Source organism: Onychostoma macrolepis, chromosome 21, assembly GCF_012432095.1.
Source record: "Onychostoma macrolepis isolate SWU-2019 chromosome 21, ASM1243209v1, whole genome shotgun sequence".
Lineage (NCBI taxonomy): Eukaryota > Metazoa > Chordata > Actinopteri > Cypriniformes > Cyprinidae > Onychostoma > Onychostoma macrolepis.
Window position 1 is genome coordinate 21,740,401 of NC_081175.1, and position 27,775 is coordinate 21,768,175.

The 27,775-nt window shown below is 36.1% G+C and overlaps 1 protein-coding gene across 16 annotated transcripts in view; it reads left to right on the forward strand.

The window, feature by feature from the left end:
- Positions 1 to 27,775, forward strand: part of celf4 (CUGBP, Elav-like family member 4) — a 117,346-nt gene that overhangs the window by 68,765 nt on the left and 20,806 nt on the right. The window contains exon 1 of one of the 16 annotated variants that reach the window (XM_058757959.1): positions 24,799 to 24,831. The exons of the other annotated variants lie outside the window; for them this stretch is intronic. The gene's annotated coding sequence lies outside the window, so the exon portion shown is untranslated. Of the gene's footprint in view, positions 1 to 24,798; positions 24,832 to 27,775 lie in introns of those variants that run through there. 16 annotated transcript variants of the gene reach the window in all.

Here is a 27,775-nt window from a genome sequence, read left to right on the forward strand (position 1 = left end):
ATACACACACACACACACACACACACACACACACACACACACACACATATATATATATATTATATTAAGCAGCACAACTTTTTTCAGAATTGATAATAAGAATGAAAGTTTCTAGTATAGTAAAATAAAAAAAGTAATTTTCATTTGTAATAATATTTTACTATATTACTGTTTTGTTTTTTTTATTTTTGTAATAAATGCAATGTTTTTGAGCAAAAGAGACTTATTTCAAAAACATAAAAAAAAGTCTCATCAACCCCAAACCTTTGCAAGTTAATTGCACTAATTTTTTTCTCAGTCATTTTTATCATTTTAATTTGCTTCTTACAGGTCAGAGAACTCTCCTGACTCATCCACCATCTAGATGAATATTTGGACTGAGTTAGTCGCAATGCATTCTGGGATTGATTGCTGTAGAATTTGGCCAAGATTAGGCATCGTAGATGACGGCTTACTTTATTGGAAGCGCTTTCATGTTGGAAGTGTGCCTGTGATGTTTAAAAATGATGTCTATGTAGGCAGCTCACTAGGTTTTGGAACAGAGCTCCGATTCCTCACGCTGAACTCGCTTGTAATGCGTTTTGTGCTGTTTGGTAATGATCTGCACAGAACGTACCGTGCACCTCTGCGTTAGGCTCTTTGATTTCATCTGAGGTACAAAATGCAAGTTTATAAAAAATTTCGGAAAATGTGTGAACGTCAGTCCATCGCCCTCCAGCCGTCTCTCCTCTGGCCTTGAACGTGTAACTCATTCAGCTCTGGCCTGTTTGCGATTGTATGTGTTTGATGCTGTGCGTTCAAACTGCCAGACTGTGCTCAATGAGGCTTCTCTTTTGCTCTGACTTCCTGCCGCGGGCGTCCTCTCGGTTAGCCAGTCAGCAGCGTGTTTGTATGTGTGTGTGTGTGTGTGTGTGTGTGTGTGTGTGTATGTGTGTTTGTGAGCGGGATCTGGACTCGATCCTTTCTTGTGTGCGAGTTTGTATCTAGCCTTGTGTTTTATTGATAACTTATCAATATCACATCATGTTCATTTAATAACAGGCAGAGACCTTATCGGGAGTGTTTTGTTTGAACGACTTCTCTGAAGTTCACCACAAACTGGGTCTCCTCTCCTGCGCACTCTTTCACTCTTCACCTTTCCGCATGGCAGAACAATGTCTCTCTCACTCAGTCTCTCTCGCTTTTTCTCCGGTCTCGTCACTTACAACCCTTTGCTTACACCCCTCCTCCTATGTGAAAGTAATTTTAACAGCTCCGGACGTCAGATGTGTCAACCTCTGTTAGCTGTTTCCCCCTCTCTCTTTTGTTTTACTCCCAGTCTCTGTGGACACTGGGTGATTTCTCAGGTCCATTATTAGTCAGATCAGCAGCTGTGGGGAGCGCTAGCTTAGCGTTCATTAATATGCAGCATTAGCATTTGTGCTAAAAACATCGAGGAGCTACTGCTGCCTTCAAGTCCTCCTGGGAGGTTTCTACTTATGAGTCGGGTAGTCGTAATTATGGCGTGATGTGCATTCAAGTGATTTTGACCGGAATAAAGTGGATGTGTTGGGCAATTTCAAATTGCGTTTTTTTTTCACATCCTGACAAATACAGAATGCTTTTAGCACATCATGAAGACCAAAAATGCACTTTAGGTGTGTAGCTGAAGCTTTGTCTATGTATTGCATCATTCTTGTGCTGCCACAGAGGATTCAAACAAGTCTGTGAATAGTAAAGCTATAAACTGACAAGCAGTTTTTCAAAAAGATTTGCTTGTATGTGGGTCAAAGATGAAAAGGAGTTTTCAAGCTTCAAAACAATAAAAGTTTAATACAGCTTTATTTTTATTTTTTTCATGCATTAGAAATGGTCCTGTTTATTTTTATTTTTCTGAGCAAGGATTTACTATAAAAAAAAAATTCAATAATTGTATATATTTTTTTATGTTTTTGAAAGTCTCCTATACTCACCAAGGCAGCATTTATTTGAATTCATTTTTATTTATCTAAACTACAGTAAAAACAGAAATATTGTGAAATATTATTAATTTAAAATAATTGTGTTCTGTTTGAATAGGCCTATATTTTAAAATGTAATTTATTCCTTTGATGACAAAGCAGATTTTTCAGCATCATTACTCTAGTCTTCAGTGTCATGTGAGCCCTCAAAATCATTCTGATATGCTTTTTTTTGAAATCATGAAAAACTACAATTTCAAAAGTTTGGGGCAAGCTTTTAAAAAAAGGACAAAAATATTTTTATTCAGCAAGGATGTATTAGACTGATAAAAAATCTCAATTAAATGTTCTTTTTGAACTTTTTATTAATCAAAAAATCCTGACAAAAAGGCATTACCATTTCCAGAAAATTAAGATATTTTAGAAGTATTTTTCTTTTTTATTGATTAGAAGTTGATCACTGACCAGTGATTCACAACAATCACATTTTGCAATCGAATTTGCATATTTTTACATTTTAAAATGCCCTGTCAAGTGAAAAGTTGTGTAAATACATCCATTTCGACATGACTTGCATCTCAGCGACTCTCCCTAGAGGTTATCAATCACACAGTAGCCATAACCTTCCCAAACGTCCCCTCTACCCAAATCTGATAAAGTGGTGCCATGGTCACATGACCCTAACTGTCTTTCTCCATCCGTGCCGACTTTACCCGCATGTGCCATTCGCACTAAAGCATGTGTCAGTCCTGCAGCTTTATTACCCTCTCTGCAGAGTGAGCTATGAGCGGATTATGCTGTCTTACCCTTCTGAGCTGGATTCTCTGATTGGACCTGTCCTCCTGTCAGACCCTTGGAACCTGGTTAAGTCCCCTCAGAGCCAGAGGATCATCAGCAGCCTTTCACTGCATCAGCACAGCGGCTCAAGGTCACGGCTCTCCGAACCTCAAGCCTTGACCTATTGGCCTCGTGATATGACATATCCCCTGTTGATACTAGACGGCTAAACGCTATTGGCTCCAGCAGAGAAGATAGAGAGAGCCGCACTCTCACGAGCTCGCGCACTCAAACTCAACGACACTACCAAAACTCTGGCGCGCCTTGGCACCTGCAGCAAAGTACTTTATGAATCAATGTCACTCCCAGTGAGAAGAAAATGACTACGTTGCAAAGGAGAAGAGGGCTGGAGTGGAGGCGGAAAGAAAAATCACTTTGATGGATTGGCCCCTCATGGGACAACCTTGTAATGTTTTTGGACAGTAACCCAACTCTTTCTGCGCTCGTACCATTACGTACAAGTCTGCTTGCGACCGGTCGGAAAATTTAAATGCAGCAGCTACAGATGCTGGCTCGTGACATGGAACAGAGAAAGTAATTAAGCAGGGTGATTAAAAAGGGAGACCTAGTCCTACCCCACGCTGAGGCTTTTGGGTCCTCTAATTGCCTGGTGCCAAATAAATGATGGTCGGAGATATATGGGATGCCGGCATGCGGCGGAGTCCTGGCACGCCGGCCTCGGCGCAGAATGATGATGCGTACGACAGCGCCAACAGTGATGGCGCAGAGCGATGAGTCAGAGAGAAGCATAGCTGCACAGGGGCTCTGACACACAGATGGTGCAACCTGTACATCATTACAGGCCTGGGTACTGCGTAGGAAAATGTTAAGGACAGCTGCTAAATTAAACAAACTAATGAATGCAGAGTGGCAGCAAAATGGAGGGAGGGTTTAAAAAATGGAGGGATGGGAAATGTTGAAAAATTAGTTTCGTCACGAGGCCTATGTGTCAGTAACCTTAAGGTTTTGAGAGTTTTTATATATATATATATATATATATATATATATATATATATATATATATATAATTGAGGTTTATTTTATAATTGGTATACAGTTAAATTTGGATAAAATGCCTACAATAGGCTGATAAATGGTAGGTTGCATTGTGACAACTTACCCCATACAAACCCTATTGTTGGGGGCATGTTGTCACAAAAGGTGACATGTGTTAAGACTTTAACACATTTTGCGTCTATACAAAACTTGCCCCAGTCCCCCTTGTTTAAAAAGTAAAAAAGCAATAATGGCAGGTTATATTGGTAAAAAACACTAAAAACTATTTTTCAGTAAACTCTAATAACACTGAAAACTCCAATAGAGAAAGTAATTCATCAAGAATATGTGGGTTGTTGTCTATGTTTTGCGCCCAAGTAATGGACAAAATCATTTGGAGGTCAGATTGAATATGTGCAAAACTGACAATGCACACATTTACAAATGCATTCCAACGCACCACAATCCCCAAACAGAGTGATAAGCAGAGACGCAGATAAAACTGTGTGAATGCTTGTTTGCATACTGCCTCCATCACAAGCATGTTGGCTTAAAACACACACACACATAGTGATGAGTTCCCCGGTCACAGCAGGCGAGCATGTTCTGCTGACACATTGAACTCATAACAATGACTGAAACAGGATGAGCGGGTAACCACAGAGACACAGACTGTGGGGTGAAATGGCTAAACAGTTGAGCCACTTTTGTGAATAGTGCTGCAATGCAAAAACCTGAGCCTTCGCAAACTGCTAACAGTGTTGTTTAACTGATTTACCTTCAGTATTTAAGTTACCAATGTCATTCTTTTCAGAATAAACACACCCCCTTTAATGCAGATGGATGGATGGATGGATGGATGGGTCAGATAGATAGATGGATGGATGGATGGAGAAATGGATGGATAGATATACAGATAGCTAAATGGTCATATAGATGGATGAGTGGATGGAGAGATAGATGGATGGATGGATGGATGGATAGATAGATAGATGGACAGATGGATGGATGGATAAATGGATAGATGTATGATAGAGATGCAGATAGAGGGAGGGAGGGAAGGACGAATGAATAGACGGATGGATGGATAGACAGACAGATGCATGCATGCATGCATACATACATAAATGCACACATAGATGGACAAATAAGTAGATAGATGAAGCTAAAATTGTTCACACAGATTTTGTGGCATTTTTGCAGCGTTACCTGATTTGCATAATTTCTTCAGTAAACCGGCCACTAAAACGCAGGCCGTGCATGCAAATAATTGGCATTATCAGGGAGTACAATTAATTTTTAGTGGATTTTAAGCATGTGCGCAGAGCCCACATTAATGACATAGACAGGAGTTGTTTCTCTCCAGTCTTTGCCAAGTTCTGTCGCTGAGTTCCCTGTTTTATTTTCCCGCTCTCTTCATCTTGTTACATCGGGACTTTAGGGCTCTTTCATTAAAGTTTAAATCTACAACTCTCTATGAAGCCAGTTTTGATGAATTAAACAAGCTCTGCTATTCTGCACACACATGCTCTCCTCTCAGCCTCTCTTTCATTCTCTCTTGCTTTTGTTGTCTTTCTTTAGCTCTGTCTCTCTCACTCTCCCATAATCCCTTGCATTTCTCCCCACTCGCCTCTGTCTCATTTCCTTGTCTTTTTCTCTTCTTTTCTCTGTTCTTAATTCATCTGTTTATACTGTCTCATATGGAGGACTCAGACCGTGGAGAGTTTCGGCTCACATATGAAACAGCAGGCGTGCTGTTGGGAGCCGTACAGGGGCCCAGATGTTTAGGAGGGTAGTCGACTCTATGAAGACACTCTTTTTCTTTGATTAAACTTTGGAATGACTCCTATTCCCTCCTCTTTTAGAAATCCGCCTCAATCACATCTTACGCACACAATCTGGAACAGCATACCAGGTGCTGGGAAAAAATGGGGTTGTGTATATAAGGTGTGAGAGAGAGGAGGGGGCCCACATCTGTTCATATTAACTGTCAGAAATGGACCGCATGCATTGTGTGTGCGATTACAAGCTTATTGTTGGTCTGTGGGAGTGTGTGTGCACCTGTCTTTGCACATGTGTGTGTACATCCCTAAGAATCCATCCTTTTCTGGGAATTCTTGCTTGGATTATGTACCACTGTGAGCACTTTAAATGCTTTAAGTCAAATTGTGTTTGTGGAGTGGCTTAAAGATTTGGACTGGTAACCAAAGGGATTTAGGTTCAGGTTAAGATCCATAAACTATTACTTTTGAGTAAGATGCAGATATGAATAGTTCATATCATTTCAAACACTTTTTGTTTTGCAGAAATTTCTTTTATTTTGTGCATTGTATTCTAAGTTTTCATACAACAATAATTTGAGAAGGAAAACTCAATTTAAATCCTATATTCTTAAAATCATGTCTTGTTTTTCATGCACCATATTTGAATGTTCATAAAAGCAAATGCATTGAAAAGCACAAGATTTTCAGTGAATACTGACCTAAATTTGACTCTTTTTTTCATGCAACGCTGTCATATGGTTTCACTGCAAAGTGCAATTACTGTAGACGTAAAAAAAGTAGCTTGGAAATTCAGCAAAAATCTGAAAGAAATTTGGAAAAACAAATAATGTTTTTAATATTTTAATATTAAATATTCATATTCTCAGAGAAGAAAAGAGTCTGAAATCAAAGGAATGTTTAAAAAGAAAGAAAGAGAAAGAAAGAAAGAACTGTTCCCTACATCTTGGTTATTTCAGCCCGAATATCTCTGGAGTAAGTATACTAAATATAAAAACAATGTCTTAAAGCAATTGTCCACCTGCCAGTCTGCTATTGAGAATGAAATATCAATAACCGATCAGATGCACGTGTCTGGCAGCCCTTCTCCAGACAGGTCTTGTAGAGGTCAGATGCTGGTTAATACAGAAGGCTGGTGTTTTCCCCTGCTGACAGACATATATTTCTTCATTTTGGGAGTGCAATCTGACCCGTGTCCCAGCATGTGTCTTTTTGTGAAACGGTAATGGAGTGATTACACAGAATGCTGATCCATCAGGGATATTTGAAGACAGGGCCTTTGTTGTGACAAATCTTAAACCTGCACACATATTGTAACACACTTCATGTGATTATCCACCTTATCATTTGTGTGTGCAATGTACAGTAGGCATTTTTTGTCATCATTTACTTATCCTCATGTCAATCGAAATCTGTTTGTCTTTCTTTTTATTTAATCTGAAGCTGCTGTATTGTATAAAGCTCTTTTCCATGTAAGTACCATCAATAGGAACTACAGTTTTCAAGCTTAAAACATTGTCAAAAGACACAAAAGTAAAACCAGCCTGAAAGCTTCATTTATGAATCAGACTTAATAGGTTCTTGATTATCAGTGAGTAACAATTTAAATATCAGTCTGTTACTCACACATTGTATAACTTTCAAAGATGTGGAAAATCATCCATGAGTCATATATGCGGCTTATATGATTATTTTATGGTTCTTTGGAAGCTTGAAAGCTTCAGTCCCCATGCATGAAAAATGTGTTCCACAGAAAGAAAGAAAAAGTCTGAAACGAAAAAAAGGTTGAGTAAATAAGAATTATTGAATTGAATTATTGTTTTAACTAGCATGGGATATTTTCTTTGCAATCTTATTTCCCTATTAAACCAATGAGGACAAATTCAGGCCCCTGTAAATTCATTCAAATTCATCTATGGAATATTAAAAAATACATCCTTGCTTTTATTTGTCCTACAGGAGCAGGGTCTTGGCAGCCTTGTGTTTTAAAATAAGCTGAGTAATGAATTATAAACATCAAACTATCGAGTGTCCTATAAAGCTCTTGATTGGAATTTATGATCTCAAGTAAACTTTCCACGAGGTCGGAGTAAGGACAGTTCGGATATTTGATTTTTTTCTAATTATGTTTAAGTGCATTTCACTCTAATGGATTCAGCTAGTGCTGACTGAATGCCGTGGGCTTTTTCTGTTTCATATCATATTTGTGCCATTTGTGTATTGTAGAGATGCACAAAGAAACCCTACATTTTTCTCCTCAATGCAGTGCTATTTTGCTCTTCATTGCATTCTGGCTGTGATTTACAAAAGCTATGAAACTGTCCTAGCTTAACAAGTAGCAACACAACACGTGGTGGCCTCTCTGAGGGACCGGTCCTTGTTCCCGCTGCTGCTGAGATTGCATATGCGGGTTGCTGTGCTCCGTACTAATTGCCAGCTCTTGTCAGTTAATTGTGGATTGTGCTGTTTGAAGTGTTCTGATGTATCAGGGCTGTGATGTGGACGAGTGTTCACAGGCCAGTGCGTTCCACAGCGCTTCACTCATTAATAACGGGAGGGGTGAGTGAACAGGGGCGGCCATGTTTTAATCATAGAGAGAGTAAAAGTTTGACTGCGTTCCCGTCAGCTGAGCCTGTTTGCTTGGGGGGGAAATGTTTTGATCCTTTCTGTCATATACACCCCCAGATCCCAATGCAACCAGAAAAAAAACAAAACAATACAAGATTTCACACAAGTGGGCTGCAGTCAGAGTTAAGTATGAGGGATATATTGAATATTCAGAATACATTAACTATTTTGAATATATTAATTAATTGGTGTGTGTGTGTGTGTGTGTTATCCAAAAACAATATTGAAATACTTAATATTGAAGTGAAAGTCACTGAAAAACTTTGTTTATAACATATAATATGTATATATAGGTATATACATACATATATAAAATTGAAAAACATTTATTTATTTAAATTAATTAAGAAATTAATTTATAATAAATGCATACAAATCATGTCTATTATTACATTATACTACTGTAACAATGTGTTCTTTTGTCATGATGCACGTATTAGAGCATTCGGACAGAGATAATTTTTCTACTATCTCTCTCATTTCAAATTGAGTAGAAATAATGAAATTAGAGTCATTGTCATGAATTAGTTCAAAGTGGCCGTTTCAGTGAATCGATTCAAAATTCCGATTCGGTAAATTGATTGCTTTATCACTCAAAATGTTGACAGAAGTACCTGCGGTATTTGTTTAGTAAAGATATATTTTGGAAAATAGTGCTGTTTATTACTATCATTTAGATTTTTACTATATTTTAGTTCTACATGAAAAACTTCTTCTGATTAAAAAGAAAATTAAGTCATTTAAAAAAAAAAGAAATATCATACTGTATAAATATAAAGTATACTGTAGAAATAATATTAATTGAATTAATTAATAATATTTTAAAAAGATGAGAAATATGGTTACAGACATATATGTATAATTTTTCTTTTTTTTTAAATAATTTTTGTTTTGCTTAGCCCACAGTTTGTGTAGGAAGTAATCAGCAGAAGTCTGTATGTACTTTAGTTCCTTCTCCCTTTTTTGCTTCCTTGTACTTTCTTTTCCGCTTTATATATCTCTCTCCTGGTCCCTAAGAGGTAATTTTTAATTAAAGGTGTGTGTGTGTGTGTGGTTCTATACAGAACCAGGCCTGCTCCCTCGGCCAGGGTTAGGCCATCAGTAATTACCCTGCTCATTAACGCAAAGGGGAAAGCAGACAGGCCTGACTTCTCACACTTGGGCCCTCTGCGGATGACGGGGCCAAAGCTCTTGGGGTGGACTGAGTTAGGAGTCTGTAATGCAGTAGTCATGCTAAGTAAAGAAGGTTAAAGGATCTTCTCCAGCCCTGGAGAGCACGAGGTAGGCGTCTGGAAAGGCGCAGCGCACCATTATACTTGATTAGTTGACGTTATCGAGATGCTTTATGAGAAATGATTGCTGTGACTCTCTGAGGTCAACTCAAGTTGAGTGCTTGCCTGGCCTTTATCAGCACAAAGCACACAACGGCAAGAAACACGTTTAGAAAGTACACTGAAAGTGCATTTAGAAAGCTGTGAGCAAAGGTTGTTGTTTTCTCTAACCTATTTGAGCAAAACCTAACATTTCTTGTTTTGCAGTACAGGCCACCGAGGTCAGTTCAACATTTGAAAGTGTGGGCTGTAGAGATCCAGGCACCTGAACAGCTTCAAGGCATGCACAGGCATTTTAGAGGCTCTGAAACTTTTTGCCTTAACTGTCATTTCAGGGTCAACTGAGATATGCCAGTAATAAATGGTTGAAACTTTAGCATATTTTCTATAAAATGTATAAATATGCATTTTAGAAATGTAAATAATAATCAAGCTGTGAAACATATCATTTTTATGCATGTAATATATATATGAAGTAATGCTGAAGTTTCACATTTTAAAAATAAATAATATACTACCATTCAAATGTTTGAATGGGTTGTGGGTAAAAATGTTTAAATATTTTGAAAGAAGCCTCTTATGCTCACCAAGGGTTCATTTGATTTATTAATATTAAAGTAAAAATTATGAAATAATATTATGTGATGTCCTGTAATGTCAAAGCTGAATTTTCAGCATCATTACTCCAGTCTTGTGTGTCACATGATCCTTCAGAAATCATTCTTGCTGATTTGCTGCTGAAGAGACATTTCTTATTATTATCAAAGCTGAAAACAGTTGTGCTGCTTAATATTTTGTGAAAAACATTTTTTCAGGATTTTTTGATGAACAGGAAGTTCAAAAGAACATTAACAGAACAGAAATTAATTACAGATGTAATTACATATAGGTATTTTTAAAAATATAAGTACAATGTAAAAACATGTATTTACACAATAAGTGCATTGTACCGAATGATTAATTTAAATGTAAGTACATAGTAGTTAAGGCCACCTAATATAAAGTGGGACCGAATAAAGTATTAATTTAATAAGTATTAATAAGTGTGTGTGTGTGTGTGTGTGTGTGTGCATTATAACATACATTTTAGATATTATATATTGCTATTCTATTTTATATTATTATATATTTTATATTATTTTATAGATTTTATATTATGTGTTGCAATTCTACAAAGATTTTGCTTTTATATAGCAAATGTTTACTTCATTTGATTGCTGAGTGTTAATTTGGACCCTGGTTCGGGGCATTTGAGGTTTAATGCCTCTAATGTGCTCATGCATGGCATGAAAAATGTAGATTTATTAGGGTACCTCTTGGCTTGTAACAGCTGGTGTGTGGTTTTGTGTATGTCTGTGTTTGTGTGTATGTGTGGACGAGCAGCCCGCTGTGTTTTCGGGCACCACACCATGTCACCCCCATTTGGAGAGCAGAGGTCTGCATCTGGGTGAGCTTTTCCAGACGTGAGCTACAGGCATCCGACAGAACCCTTCTCCTCCCCTCTCTTCCCCTCTCCTCTCCTCTCCTCCCCTCCCTGCTGATTTGATTAGGCCACTGTCTCCCTGTGCCTGTAATTGCATTTGCCTGTTGCTGTGTGTTTAAGAATAGCCTCGGTCCCCGTAGCCCTCCCCTCCTGATTTCCCAGCTGCCTCAGGGAGCGCTCGGGATAACAAGTCGTCATGACAACCCCACTCACGTTGTGGAGCTGCGCTCCACTCACTGACTTAGCATTTTCTGTCCAGGGTGATTTATATATATATATATATATATATAATTATTAAATAATTTTATTCATATAGCCTATAAATAAAACTGGACGATTTCAAATTTGAAGAATTAAGGAAAGAAAATTGTGATTAAAGAAGAAATATTTCACATATATATATATATATATTCAATATTAATTCCCTAATCAAATATCAATTATTTTCACATTGATCTTTATCTAACTTATTTGTACAGATAGGTAGATTGTTATTCAGTTTTTATTTTTAATATACTGTGAAGAAACATTTCTTATTATTATCAGTGTTAAAAACACTTGTGCTGCTTAATAATTGTGTATTTTTAGGATTCTTTGAATAAAAGGTTCAAATAAACAGCATTCGTTTGAAATAGAATTAGTGTTTATCATTATAAATATTTTTGATCAATCTAATTCTTCTTTGCAAAATAATATATAAATATATATAGATATATTGTATATAATTTAATGAATAGATGTTTATGTAATTTATACATATATTATATATATATATATATATATATATATATATATATATATATATATATATATATATATATATATATATATATATATTAGTTAGTTATATATTAATATATTTGAGAATTATAAATTATATATGTAAAACCTTTGTATACATAATCTGTTCATCTGTACAAAATAGTTCACATAATAAGAAATATACTAAAATAATACAATTATTGAAATTATATTAAATATTGGTTTATATATTTAGTTATAATTTATTATATTATTTAATGTAATATATAATATAACAAAATATAAAACAATGTGCTATGAATAATTAATTTTATGTAGTCCAATGCAAATTTGACATTTTCCCAGAATTCATTTAGAGGGAAGAGCACAGCTAAAAAGAGTTAATTCCTTCTGTGTGAGGGTTGATTTTGTGTAGTGTGCCTTGCTAGAGAGAATGATATTCCTGCCTGCATGTGTCGCCCACAAATCTGCACATGTGTCCCCATTTTTGTCACCCATTCCATTACGTCATGCTTCTAAACAGCCTTATCATCTTTACGGCCGGTTCAAGGCCCATCCTGCTGATGACATGTGGCGTCCTGGTGTTTTATATCAATGCAGACAGTGGCGGCTCACTGCAGTGCAGTATGCTGGCCCTGTATGGCCTCTCCCAGCGGCTAACAACTAGATCCCTGTGATCTTTTACAAGAGCCTGGCCCAGGATAAATCATCAAGTACGAGCTGTCCTCTAATCGCTAAATTACCCACGGAAGGCGGGCATTCACCGGAGCCCGGGTCCGGAAAGAACAGCGTATCCCCTGCCAAACCGTCACTAGCTGCTGTTAGATGCTTATAAATTGTAGTGAGCAGATGGGTCAAGGTTTTGATTTGGTCGTGACCCGTGCTAATAAATCCATATGATATAAGCTGAGGAAAGCTCGTGCAGACACAAGCCTTTTCACTCCCGGAGTCCCACTGCAGTGTAACCGTCCCAAGAGTCTTTGCAGTAGGATATGGCATTGGGGATAGAGAAGAAAACTGGACAAAGACAGGGGAATCAGTAAATCGATACGTTTTGCACCGCTAAGCTGCGTGAACACACGCACATGTGCGCACACACTGAGACACAGGAAAGAGTTGCACTTGCCAAAAGACATTTTATTGTTTTAGAGGGTGTGTGGGATTTTTCTCTCTTTCTATTACTGGTTTTGGATCATTAAGCTATTGATTTTTGTTTGGCCGTGTAAGTGGTTTGCCAGGTCCCTGCAGGGAGAGCCAGGCAGGACTTTTTCTGGTTGTGACAGACAGTCCAATCCTCCCCTGGGCCACACGGCGCTCTAGGCCTGCCGAGAAAGAGAGGAACCTCAGAGAGAGAGACGTCGGATCAGGGAGAAGTTTGTTCAGGTTCTGAAAAAGTTAGTGAGTCAGAAATCAATCAGCAAACCATGGCTGTGTTTACTAACTGAAAACTGTCCAGTATGCACTGTTCTGTCTTTGAGTTCGAGGTACATTTTTGTTTCTTGACCACATAAAGTTACATTCAGGTGGCATCCAGTTGTCATCTTAATTACTGTCATTTTGTATTTTAGATTGCTCAAGATTTGTCAAGCCAACCCAATAATGAGTCAAACTTGAGATGTAGTCTGGATTCGTAATAGCATACTAACATACTACTCATATTATTTCTGCCATTTAATAATATAAGCATATCGCAAATTGTCCGACTGGTGCGGTATTTCAATTCAGATGCTAGAATCACTGCTATTATTGTAAGTTTTTGTATCACATTAGACATAAAAGGGTCATTTGAGCACATTGCATTGTGGGAAATATTGGCAAGTATAGTTTCCAGTATTCCATGCTTACTGTATCCTACAGAAATAATAAGAGTTAATATGTTAGTATGATGTTCTGATGGATTGAAGAATGAAATCCTGCATGCACTGAATGAATGCACGAGTTTGCACACCAAAAATAGAAAAAGAAAATGAAATTAATTTAGTCAATAATAGGTGATTTTACTTAAGATATTCCATATACATAGTTCTTCTTTTTTTTTAATTACAAATTTGTGTAAATTGTAAAAAAAAAAAAAAAATTCTATAATTTACTATATTCTATTTACATTAAAATAGTTCAAAAGACAAAAACTTGTAATAGTTTATGTAAGAATGTTTTACAAACAAATGACTTGAATTTATTCTGTTCATGATTCATGAATTGAAGCCTTTAGCCGATCTGAGAGTTTAGTTTGAGCGGGCATCTCTGGGACCGCTTGAAGTGTGCTTAGAAAGTCATTAAAGACCTGCTTTTTCATGGCAGGAGTCCATAGCATTTATTATTCATAATTTGTTTGGTACATTCAGTGCAAATTATTTTTATCGTACCTCCAAGTACAGTGTCATGTTAAAACATAATTTATAGACTTTTTGTTGCCAGGCCAACCAACCAGTCACCAGAAACAACTTTCTGGAATGTTTTTCAGTTTTCAAAGCCAGTGTAGTTGAGATTCTGCCATGTACATTACTGCACTGCATTGTCGAGCACTAATGTTCTTTGTCCTGACAATAAAAACCAGCTCGTGAGATTTCCCAATGCGGGAGACTCTGTTTTGACCCAGGCCTTCATTAGAAATTCACGGACACAATTTGGGTGAAATTTTTTTGCATTAATAATGAAAGTGATGTCCCTGCTGCACGGGGGCCGGGGCTGGCGGTCTTGGCCGCCCTCCCAACTGCGCAGAGGGTGTCTACAAATGAAAGGGAGTAAATTAAGGAGAAAGAGGAGCTCCTGCGCTGCTCTTACACCCTGTGGGGAGAGGACACTATTTCATTTCTCTTCAAAGAGCGGAAATATGAAACAGTGTTTTCTTTCAGCCGTCACCATCCCTTTCTTTTTCTCTCTTTCTTGTTCTCTCTCTCATCACCCCTCCCTCTTTGAGGAGCGTGTTTTAAATTATTAAAGATTTTAATCATTGTTCTAAAATGCTACAGTCGGGATGGCAGGGGGCACAGGGAGGTGCAGTTGGTGGAGGGAGGTCGTTTCGGGGGTTGGCGGGGGGTCTGTGGAAGCAGGAGCGATTATGTTTTAGAAAGTGCTTGAAGTGACTGCTGCTCTTTGCTGTCCTTGCCGCTTTGAGGGTGAATGAGTTTTTTACTCCATATTTCTTGCATTAGATTACGTGTGTGTCTGTGTGTGTGTGTGTGTGTGTGTGTGTGTGTGGAGTCTCTCGTCTGGTCCACATTGCAGCTTATTCAGGCCAAGAACTGCCAAATTAAACAGAAAGCCTTTAGACCGTATAAAACAATTCATTACAGAGGTTTGAGGCGGTTTTCTTTTCTTATTAATTAATACTTTTTTTCAGCAGGGACACATTAAATTGATCAAATGCAACAGTAAAGACATTTATAATGTTACAAAATATTTCTTTTTTTAAATCAGTTCTGTTCTTTTGAACTTTCTACAACTGTTTTCAACATTGGCAATAATAAGCAATGTTTCTTGAGCTCCAAATTAGCATATTAGAACAATTTCTGATCATGTGACACTGAAGACTGGAGTAATGATGCTGAAAATACAGATTTGCATCACAGGAATAAATTAAGTTTTTAAATGTATTCAAACAGAAATAGTTATTTTAAATTGTAATAATATTTCACAATATTGCTGTCAAATACTGTATATGCAGCCTTGAAGATACTTATTTTAAAGTCATGAAAAATTGTTACCTACCCCAAACAAAATTTTGTTCACTATTTCTGTGACAAAAAGAATTTCTACAGCTATTTTGCTGAAAAATCATGGTATATGATACAAAACAATACTGATTAGTACATATAATTTAAACATCCTTACTGATTACTTTTGCAAATTTGACAAAAACTTTAACTAGCTTGATGACATTCTAATACGTGGGCATTCCTTATTATTATAAATGTTGAAAACAGTTGTGATGCTTAATGTTTTTGGGGAAACTGTGATACTTGTTTTTCAGGACTGAATAATTTGTAAGAAAAATCTTTTGTAATATTATCAATATTTACTTTATTGTCTTTACTGATCATTTAATGTTTCTTAAAACTATTAATTCCTTTAAAAAAACTTTTGAACAGTGATTTACATGTACAAGATTATTGTAAATGTTCAATGGCGGTGCAGCACAAGCCGAAACACTCACAGCTAGCCCTGTTTTTCCATTTTTGTGTGCGAAAGGCGTCAAACGATCAGTGAATTACCTGTGGCTGAGACTAGTGTGTGACATAAATTATGTTTCTGTCATTGCCATGACATTTATTTAGTTTAGGTCATTATATAGTTTAAACTACCTTTTCCAAAGCCCGTAGAGCACATTACTAAGCAGATAATTGTCTCGTTCAGCCAAAGGCCGGTTTATTGTTCCTGCCGGACCGGGAGAGACTTTTAGAGACTTTGGCACACTGCGTTTTAACGATATTGTCTGTAAATCAATACCTCACTTCATGCAAATTCCCAACTCCCACAGTTCCCTTGTCCCTGATTGCAGCTGAAACATTTCTGGTTCCTGGTTCTCTAGGGGATTTGAGTTCAATAGTCTGCTGCTGATTTGAAAAAGATTTTAATCAATGCCGAGGATTAAATTGGGAATCTATCCGTTTCACTTCACTTTTGGCAGGTCTTCCTGCTGTCACACTTAAAGCCTCAGAGTTTGTCGCCTTCGCTACCGAGAATCCTCAGAGGTGCTAATAAGATTAGCTTCGCTAGGTGTACACACATGCAAACATCTGTGATCATGGGAAGAGGATGGATGTTGCAAACCCTCGGAGACTGAATCAAAATAACCCAGCTGTGCTCGCCACTCATCTTGAAGGGCTCTGCTGACCTTTTCTGAGGAATGTCGCCACTCTGGTGTTAGTCACATGAATGACAGCCGTGTGTGTGTGTGTGTGTGTGTGTTTAGAGGAGCTGGTGGGTGCTTGGCTGATTCAGCCAGAGAAAGAGATAGCAAGTGCATTCATTGGAAAGCAATAGTCTAATAACGTACATGTGAGTTTATTGAGTTTATTGTTAAGGAGCGGATGGGGGCACATCTGCACAAGAGTCTATTCTAATGAGCGCAGATGGAGTCTGCGATTCCGAGAGTGAGCATGTGATGTCAGTCGGCCGCCACACACACACACACACACACACACACACACACGGCTGGTGAGATCTGTGTTTCCAGCCAGCATTTGCTATCCAATCTGTCACTTTTAAATAACTACTACAAAATACTGAATTCTGTGATTTGTACCATTTATAAGATTGGTATTGGAAAGTTTTTGAAGTCTCTTATGCTCCAAAAAGTTGTGTTTATTTGATCAAAAGTACTTTATACAGTATACAGTAATATTGTCTGTTTTATTATATTTTATTTAAAATGTAGGCCTAATATTCTTGTGATGGCAAAACAGAATATGATCCTTCAGAAATCATTTTAATATGCTGATTTGTTGAAACATTTCTAATTATTATCAATATTGAAAACAGTTGTGCTGCTTAATATCTTTGTGGAAACCGTGATATTTTTTCACGTTTCTATGAGAAATAGATATGTCAAATTAAAAATAGGAAAACAGACAGAATTTCAAACTTTTGTAACATTACATATGTCTTTTAACTTTTGATCAAGTTAATTTGATCAAGTTCACCTTGCTGAAAGTGTTAATTTCTTAAAAAAAAAACAAAAAAAAAAACAATCATATTTTGTATTGTAAACTTATTTGTGACTTGATTCGTTTTGACCGATTCATTATAAAGATTCTACTCATTGGAGTCATTTGTTCATGAATCAGACCACAGTTGTAATTCTGCAAGTTTGTTGTTATGTGCAGCCAGAGAGGATGATAAAAAAAAAGAAAGATTTATTTTCTATTTGTTGTTTTGCTATTATTTTGTGATGCCCAGACTTTCTCTCTAATCATATTTAATTCAGCAAGCTCACAACTCAGCAAAAATATATCTCTAGTGCCATGGCAAAAGTTCACTAGCTTTCCTTGGCACATTATGACAGTTTCAATAATGTCTGTTTTCAAATAATCATCCCAATGAATGCTTTTGTCATTTTATGATGCTTTTTTCATCTTTTTTGAAGTTTGAAAGCTTCAGTCATCATTTATTTGAATAATATGGAAAACATGGAGCAGTATATTTTTCTTTTGTGTTCCACAGAAGATACAAAGTCACACAGGTTTGAAACGACATGAACGTAAGACTGTAAACTGTGCTTTTAATCAAGTTATTAGGTGTCTGATGGTTGTATTACCAAGTGCAAGACCCTCAAGGACAGATGATTGTGTGTGTTCTGGAGGTCATCTGTGAATGTGTGTGTGTTTTCATGTCTGGGCATGCCAGGATGTTGAAGGGGCATGTTTTGTTGTTGTGTGTATTTGTTGGTGTGGGCGATCTTCTGTTCCAGCCTGTGTGTTTAACTCCATTTAAAGTGAGGCAGTTCTTTGCTGTAATGATTGCTTACTGCTGTAAGAGCGCTAAATAGTCCCCGAGGACTGGGTTTGCTGTGGCCTTTCTCTCGGAAAAAGGCTTATGCGTCACACGTGGTACAAGGAGAGAAGAGGTGGCTTCTGATAGCCTGACACCTTCCTACCCAAAACTGTCGACATCCATCGCATTTGCAGTAATTTGTGCCACGATTCTCTCACTTTCCCATTCTTTTTGACACCTCTGTTTCTACTTGTTTGACTTTTTTGACACTGTGGAGAGAATACAATTTCAGATGGATGCTTTCACCCCATCCCAACCTCTCACATCCATTTACGGCATGATTTGATGGGTCACATGGCCTACTTTTGACCCATTTATGTCTAATAGTAGAAGTGTGCAAGTGACTGGTCGTAAGTTGTTAGAGTGGGCCGGGTCAGTTTCACTTAACCATGGCCATGGTCACAAAAGCAAACCATATCATAAGAGTTACTGTAATTTCTTTATAAATTTTATTTTTGACCTTTTGCCGTTGTCCATAAAATTTTATTTTTACATTATTGTATTTTATTTTATTGACTGTTGCTACATTGCAAATTGCATTTTATTTTATTTTATTATTTTCTCTTTAAATGACCTATAAATTGTATATATATTTTTTTTATTTGTTTGTTGCTACATTGCGAATTGTATTTTATTTTTTATTTTATTTGCTCTTTGAATTACCTCTACATTGTATAGTTTTTTATTTATTTTTACATTATTGTATTTTTTACTGACTTGCTACATCGCAAATTTCATTTTATTTTGACTTTTATTTTACTGATTTATTTCATTTAGTTATTTTATTTTTTACTTCATTTTATTTTATTTGCTCTTTAAATGACGTCTACATTGCATAGTTATTTATTTTTACATTATTGTATTTTATTTTATTTTATTTATATTATATATCTTATTTCATTTCATGTCATGTCATTTTACATGACTCCAAATTTGCAAATGTAATTTTATTTTATTGATTCTGAACTTCTGCATTCCAAATTGTGTTCTTTTTTTTATTATGTGTTTGTTTGTTTATTTGAGGAAAGGAAATTGACAAGAGGAGAATTAAATTCAGAAACTTCGGGAACCGTATGCAAACTTTTGTTGCCCACGCAATATGTCGGACCCAGTGAAATCAAATATTTTCCCACTAGTCTATCTGTGCATTTGATTTCATATTGAAGATGGTAGCAGAAAAGAGTCAAAAGAGCGCTTAGAAAGAGAAAGGAAAGAGTGTATAAAGCAAGACACTCTGGAGACACTACTAGAGCCCTAGTAGTATGAAGCTCATAAATAACCTCTAGGCAATTACGCAAGTCCACTTAGAGCTTCACTTTTGTGTCTTGGTAGTGAGAGGAGAAAAAGAAAGGGGGAAATGCAAAAAGAGGAGGAGAGAGAGTCCCCAATTTGACAGCTTTTGGGCTTGTTTTTCATTTTTTATTCATTAGATAAGTAAAAGCAAATACAAGGAAGGCAAGGGGGTGTTGTGCAGTGATTTATGTTTACTTCTCTGAGAGAATGCAGGATTTATTTGCAACCAAGGCTTTACGCTCCACACACCGCAAAGCTTTGCATTACTGAGAGCGAGCGACCGAGAGAGAGAGAGCGCGAGGAGGTGTAATGTAATAAAGAGGGACATATTATTTCTTTTCTCTACGTCTGTCTCTTTCCCCCGTGTTGTCAAATAAATGTTCTCTTTTTATCGTCACTATCATAATGACCGGAGGCAGCTTATTGCAGCTGTTTATTGCTTTCATATGTGTAATTATGCAGTGATGGGAGAGAGTGTGTGTTTGTGATGTGTAATCTGCCTCTCTAATGGATTAGGCCCAACTTTAATGAGCTCATCACACACACACTGAGACACACACTTGGAAAAACACTTGGATCAGAAGAGAGAGTGCAAGAGGTTGGGACTGGTACTAAAAAAGGTTGAACGTATATTTTGATTACTGACAGTTGCTTATTTGTTGCTAACATGTCTATTATTCACATATTGGTCAGTGAAAAATCTAAATAATTAATTAACCGTTTCATTGTGCATAATTAGGAGTGGAAATAAATACTGTAAGCTTATTTTAAATGCTTCCTGTATGTTTTGACGATGTTGAATGCCGTGTTAAATTTTTGCTCGCTAATCTGTTTTGATAGCATCAGTAATACATTAGGTTAACGTCAGAAACACTTCGTTTTCGATGTTACAAAGTCGAGTTTATATATTATCATGTCACAGGATACAAATCAAATAGCCATTATTCACTTTCAGACAGCCTCACAGGCAAAGGTGAAAGATCTCTCGTTTCAAATCCAGTTTCAGCTTTATTCCCATTAGAGCATGTTTCACCTCCAGTTCCTGTTGCACATTATAAATAGGCAAAATAAAACTCTATTACTCTATAACGCTTATGTAACACAAGAACAAGAAACTTCCAGAAAAAAAATAAAAAAATCTAAAATGAATTTACTTAAATACAAGCACATTCATAAACGTAAAAACAATATGAAAATAAAATTCAATGTCATTACTAACTGTCTAGATAATGTCCCTGGTTTTATTGTGCATGATTCATCAGTGCATGTTAAAAAAAAAATCATAACCTTTTCTGCTGATGAAACCAAGCCCTCATGAGCGGGGATAAATAATATTAAATGAACAGTCTGCTCTCTCTCTTTATCCAAGATGTAGATGAGTTTGTTTCTTCATCAGAACAGAAATGTAGTATTACATCACTTGCTCACCAGTTGATCCTCTGCAGTGAATGGGTGCCGTCAGAATGAGAGTCAAAACAGCTGATAAAAACATCACAATAATCCACATGACAACAGTTCATCATTTAACAACCTGTGAAGCAAACAGCTGCGTGTAATAAATTCATCATCAAGAAGTTTCTAACTTGAAACCGTTGCTTTCAGCTGAAATATGAGTCTCCTTTCCATAATATTGCTTTCTCCAGTGTAAAAGTCATCTTATCTGAATCAGGAGAGAAATATGCACAGATCAAGCACCGTTTACAAGTGAAAAGAATCCAAAATGTTTCGGAACAAATATATTTATAACAGGAGACAGACTTTTTCAATAAAGAAAACTTTATTATGGAATATGGACTGTATTTTGGCCAGAAGCTATGATTTAAACACTTTAAACATTTGTTTCTTATTGATGGACTGGAGTCATGCAGATTACTTGTGGATTATTGTGATGATTTTATCAGCTGTTTGGACTCTCATTCTGACGGCACCCATTTAGGATCCACTGGATAGCAAGTGATGTAATGCTAAATATCTCCAAATCCGTTCTGAAGAAGAAACAAACTCATTAACATCTTACATGGCCTGAGGATGAGTACATTTTAAGCAAATTTTCATTTTTGGGTGAACTGTTCCTTTAACCAGTAATGTCAGATTTCCTGATGTATACATTATTTCCCAGCAAATATTCTGTGAAAAGTCACTTTATAGAAATTAAATGAGTTGCGAATGCAGTTTTGTGTCATTTTTAATCACATTCAAACTGAAAGGAAAAAATTGATGCAGATACTGACAAGAAATGCACTGAGAAACAGAACTAAACGGATTAGAGAAAAAACCATGAATGTCAATATTTCACAGGCAGATGGCAGATTCATGTCTTTATGGGTTCGATTAGCTGATGTCTTTCATTGCTTGACAATACCTTTAAGTTCCTAGTAGTCGTTTTCACAAAGTGCACAAATCACATTGCTGGCAAAAAAAATAGTCTTTTCTGCTTAATTAGCCAGGTGCTTCTGAATGCACCTGTTATGGCAGAGTTTCTGTGCAGATTGAAGTCACACCGGGTCGGGTCCTGAAAGAGCACTTTCCTGCCCCCCCTCTGGTAAAGTTGTCTCATTTTCATTTGACACAATTTATAGACGTGCCTCCAAAGCCATGCGATATTTTACACTCCTGGATCATTAAATGAAACCCTTCGGAAGCTCTCGAGGTGCAAAGCACTTTTGCGGGAGGTGTAAAACGCGCAGGGTTTTTACGGGCGTCCCAGGCGCCGGGAGAGGAGGAGGACAGTGGCAAGGGTTTAAAGAGGCAGCCATCCGTGTCGTTTGGGAAGGTTACAAGGAGCCACGGGACTCCGGCGCTTTAAAGACTTACCTCAGGACATGCTGCAGTGAGAGAGAGAGAGAGAGAGGGAAGGAAAATGAGTGTGAGTTATAGGCACTGTGGTGGTTTAATAATTCAGTGAAATCCAAATTTGAGCAGATGCCCCTGGTGCTCTGGGTAAAATAAGGCTATGCTGAATGGGAAGGAGGAACCTTAAAAAGCAGAAGCAGGAAGTAACATTTGAAGAGTGCCAAGTGGAAATTGTGCTCCGAGTGGAGGTCGCTGGGTTGCCGTGCATGTTCCCACCAGATTGCTTTCCTCATTGAAGATGTGTGATGCACACTAATCATTTAAATTGTGTGTTGGGGGTGTTAAAGCTGCACTTATGTGCTATGTAAAGACAGGTTTGCTATTTATACATGATTAATATATAATGTTTAATAGAAAAAAAATGAAATATATTTATTTCTGAACAGTTATTTGTGGCATTCTGTATAATATTGTAATTATTTAACTATTTATATATTATTTATGTTTGTTATTAGTGTATAATTATATGGTTTTCAAATTTAATCTAAAAATATGAACCATATATTTCTATACAATAATTTTATATAATATAATGTACTTTGTTTAATAAATTCAAATGACTGAATATGTGTGTATCATAATTTGATTTTAAATGTCAAAATTTATCTCAAAATGTATCTATCACACATTTATTTATATAATATATAAAAATAATCCATATATAGCATATTTCTTTGCAGTCATTTTATGTGTATGTATTTATTTAATATAATGTAATAAGGTAAATATATAAATATATGTTAATGTATATGTAATTATTACAGAATGTCATAACTTTATATTTAATGTCATAAAATGTAAAATGTCTCAGTCTCTTTCAAAATGTCTTTATCATATTCAAATGTCATTTAAATGTCTCAAAATCTTAAAATTGTCAGTACATTTATTCACTTCTATCCAAAGTGATTTCCCCCAAAACAAAGATTTTGTCATTATTTACTCACTTTATTCACTCACTTTTAGAGCATTGCTGGTAGCCATTGACTGCCATAGTATTTTTTTTCCATGCTATGGCAGTCAATGGCTACCAGAAACTGTTTGGCAACCTACATTTTTCAAAAAAATCTTCTTTTGTGTTGAGCAGAAAAAAAGAAACTCATACAAGTTTGAAACAACTTGAGGGTGAGTAAATGATGACAGAATTTCCATTCTTGGGTGAACTATCCCTTTAAGGTTATTTTAAGGTTTATATGATTTTCAGTGTGGTCTCAGATTTTTGGACCCTACTGTATTGAAAGCCTTGTCATTGTTAGAGAGCTTTGCTACTCTGCAGTGTACTCTCGGCTTGTTTGTCGGTCAGGAAAACACAAGACTGTAGATTTATAATTTATCTTTGTTTTTATTTAGTATTTGTTTGCTGGTTCTCGTGTCTTGAATGACTCTCAATGCAATCTGAGCCCGGCACAACAAAGGCAGGGTAGCTCATCCTTCAAGAATTACCTCCTCCTCCACAAACCCTGAAAGAGCACGCTCATCCCTTTGTGGGGAAATGAAAGGAATATTATTGTTCATACTGTGAGAATGAACTTTGAATTTTTTTTCCGCCTTAGTTTGTAGAAAAGTTTGCTCCCTGCTCTTGCTACGTGACTGCAATTCAAAGCCTGGCTTTTTTAAAGCTCACTGTAACAGTATTTTACAGACAGCCCAGCCGTTTGTATTTGAATATAAAGGCTGTGATATTCATCATACTTATTTTTCTCTGGGAGAGCAGAGGAAAATGTGATAGATTATTCATTGCGTGCTATCCATTTATCAAAACCGAGCAAGAAAGGGTCAGAGGGGATATTTTACATAACCAAAGTTGGTTTTGCTATTTTGATATCGCTTACCAGTTTGTAGGATCAGTTGCAAGCTTCATTAACACTAGCCTTAAAGGAATAGTTCAGCTAAAAAATGGAATTCTGTCATCATTTATTCATCCACTTGTTGTTTCAAACCTGACTTACTTCCTTCTGTGGAACACAAAAGAAGATATTTTGAAAATTACCTCAGTAGTGTTTACATAATGTATGTACGTGGCTAGCGCTAAGCTAAATGTGCTAACCACAACATTACAGGTTCAAATGCAAAGACTTAGGCTTTCTGTATCATACAAAGAGCGTCTGTATTACATTTGTGTATCAGAAGCAGTGATATTATGCAGAATTGGACATGCAGGTGGTGTGTAACAGCTCATCATGGCTTTCTGGAGTGCTTTAGAATGGGCTAACAGGAGGAAAAAAGAACCCCGTGGTGGAAGACACTCCCTCAGCGCAGACGTGACACCCACGCGTACGTTTCTGTGGCCGTTTAGCCCGGCTTGTGTGTGTGTTTGTGTGTGTGCCAGCATGCCAGAGAGTTACATCACCATAAGGCCGTGCCATGCTGTGGCTCAGTGGCGGAGATACGGACGGCGGAGCCTGTACAGATGGAGACAGAAGGTTTCTGGTGAGGTGAGGGTGTGCCTGTGAGGTACAGAGACAGAAAAGTATGTTTTTGTGGTAATATATTTGTAAAGAAGGGTAATTTTGCAGAATTATGGGTGATTTTGTTTGGATTTGAGTGGATTTGTGTACTCGTTTTAGTCCGTGTTCACGCATATGTGTGCAGGAGGCCATTTCTGCTTCTACTACTTTTCTGTTCCTTTGTGTAAAAGGTTTTGCCCTCTCAGAATACGTGATGTGGAGCTCAGGGAGGCTGAAAATTGTCTTGCTCAATGCTGCCATCTAGAGGTGGCAGATGAAAGTCCTCTAGGGGCCTCTGAAATCACAGTTTGGAAGTAATGTGGAAGCCTGTGGCGCAACACAGTGACAAATGTCTCCAAATGCCACATTATGTTTCATTCAGCTCAGTTTTATGACATGCCATCACGTTCGGTTTTAACATGCGTACTGAGTGTGCACTAGATCTCATTCCACATGTACCTGTCAGATTCACCCTGGGAATGTGAGCGCGTTTCATGCATGTCCTCCTGTCGAGATGCATAAAAGCTGTGTGTGAGAGAAACACTCTCTAAATATTCATTTCTAAATAGTTTTAGAGAACAATTTTTAATATATTTGATTGTTTTGATTATCATGGCAATGTATGTTTGTCAGTTTCTTTTGTTGTTTTTTGAAAGAATTTCAATGACTATGTTTAAGTATTTAAAAATCACACATTAATAATATTTTTAATAATATTTAATAGAAAAAAAACCTAGGCAATATTTTAATAGAGTAATTTTATAATTAATTTTAATCGACATATTTAAGCTTTTTTAATAAGCTTAATTTTAATAATTTAATAAAAATATAAACATTTTAATAGAATAAGGTTTATGTTTAATTTTGAATGAACATATTTGAGTTTTTTTCATTTATAAAATAATTTGAATGACTATGGGTATTTAAACTCATCCCATTCATAATATTTTAATAATATTTAATAAAACAATCTGAATATTATTTAAGCTTTTAGTGTATAAAAGAATTTCGATTACTTTATGCATATTTAAAAATCATCACATGGATATAAACAAAAAATATAAACAACATTTTAATAGAAATAGATTTTAATTTATTAATTTTAAATGAACATTTTAAGCTTTTTAATTTATAAAAGATTTTCACTGACTATAAAATTAATCACAAAATAATATTTTAATAATATTTTAATAGAAAAAAACCTAGGCAATATTTTAATAGAGTAATTTTATAATTAATTTTAATCGACATATTTAAGCTTTTTAATAAGCTTAATTTTAATAATTTAATAAAAATATAAACATTTTAATAGAATAAGGTTTATGTTTAATTTTGAATGAACATATTTGAGTTTTTCATTTATAAAATAATTTGAATGACTATGGGTATTTAAACTCATCCCATTCATAATATTTTAATAATATTTAATAAAACAATCTGAATATTATTTAAGCTTTTAGTGTATAAAAGAATTTCGATTACTTTATGCATATTTAAAAATCATCACATGGATATAAACAAAAAAATATAAACAACATTTTAATAGAAATAGATTTTAATTTATTAATTTTAAATGAACATTTTTAAGCTTTTTAATTTATAAAAAGATTTTCACTGACTATAAAATTAATCACAAAATAATATTTTTAAAAGAACAAGTTTATGATTAATTTCATATTTTTTACTAATTCTTTCATTTTTAGAGAATTTTGATGACCGCAGCGTCATGTAAAATTTAACAGAAAATTATATTTTTAATAGAATACATTCATAATTTATTTGTAATTTATGCTAGCAAGACACTTACTAGGAGATTTCTGTGATTGTGCACTAGATATCATTCCACATGTACCTGTCAGATTCACCCTGGGAATGTGAGTGCATTTCATGCATGTCCCTCTGTCAGCATGCATAAAGGCCGTGAGTGTGTGAGAAATGCTCTTGTACGAGTGCGTCTCTCTCATGGGTGAGATTCTGGTTGGGGGAACACAATTAGCACACATAGCAGAGTCCATTTGTGCCTTTGGTAGGGAAACATTAAAATGTATGTGAGTAGAGGCCTGCTGGGATACCGAGACGGTGTGTGTGTGTGTGTGTGTGTGTGTGTGTGTGGCTGTGACCTTGCTCTGCTCCCCGATCTATGTCCAGATCTACCTCTCTTTCTCCATCTCTCTCTCTCTCTCTCTCTCTCTCTCTATCTCTCTTTTCACTATTCCCTCCGCCCTCACTATCAGCAGCCATGGTAAAATAAATAATGCATCAAAACACATTAAAAACATTAGCTGGGCTTTACTGCCAATAAAAGAGGAGGATGCTGGGGATGGAGAAAAATAAGGAGTGAGTGATCAGGTCTGAAAAAGAAGTGAACTTTATGAAGTGAGAAACCCCAGAGCTGTCGGTCTGGACCAGAGCCAGGACGCCACAGGTGCACTGACCAGGTGCACTGTGGGTATTTTTTCTGTCATAAATGAGTCAATGTGAGTCCAGAAAAATATGCAGTTGGAAGATGACTTTAATAAACATAATTGGTGGTTTATTGGCATTGCAGGGTATTTAATTAGTTTATCGTTATTATGCATAAACAAGGACGAGCACAGAAATGCACACGCAACCTTTTATACTCTCGTTCAGAGGTTTGTTATAACTAAGTCATTTAAAGAAAATACTTTTTGTTCAGCAAGGCCACATTAAATTGATTAGAAGTGGCAGTAAAGACATTTATGATGTTACAAAAGATTTCTGTTTCTAATAAATGCTGTTCTTCTGAACTTTCTATTCATCAAAGAATCCTGAAAAAAGGCATAACTTGAAGACTGGAGTAATGATACAAATAAAATTCAGCTTTGCATCACAAGAATAAATGACATTTTAAAATATATTCAAATAGAAAACTGTTATTTTAAATGGTAATAATATTTACTGTTTTTGTTGT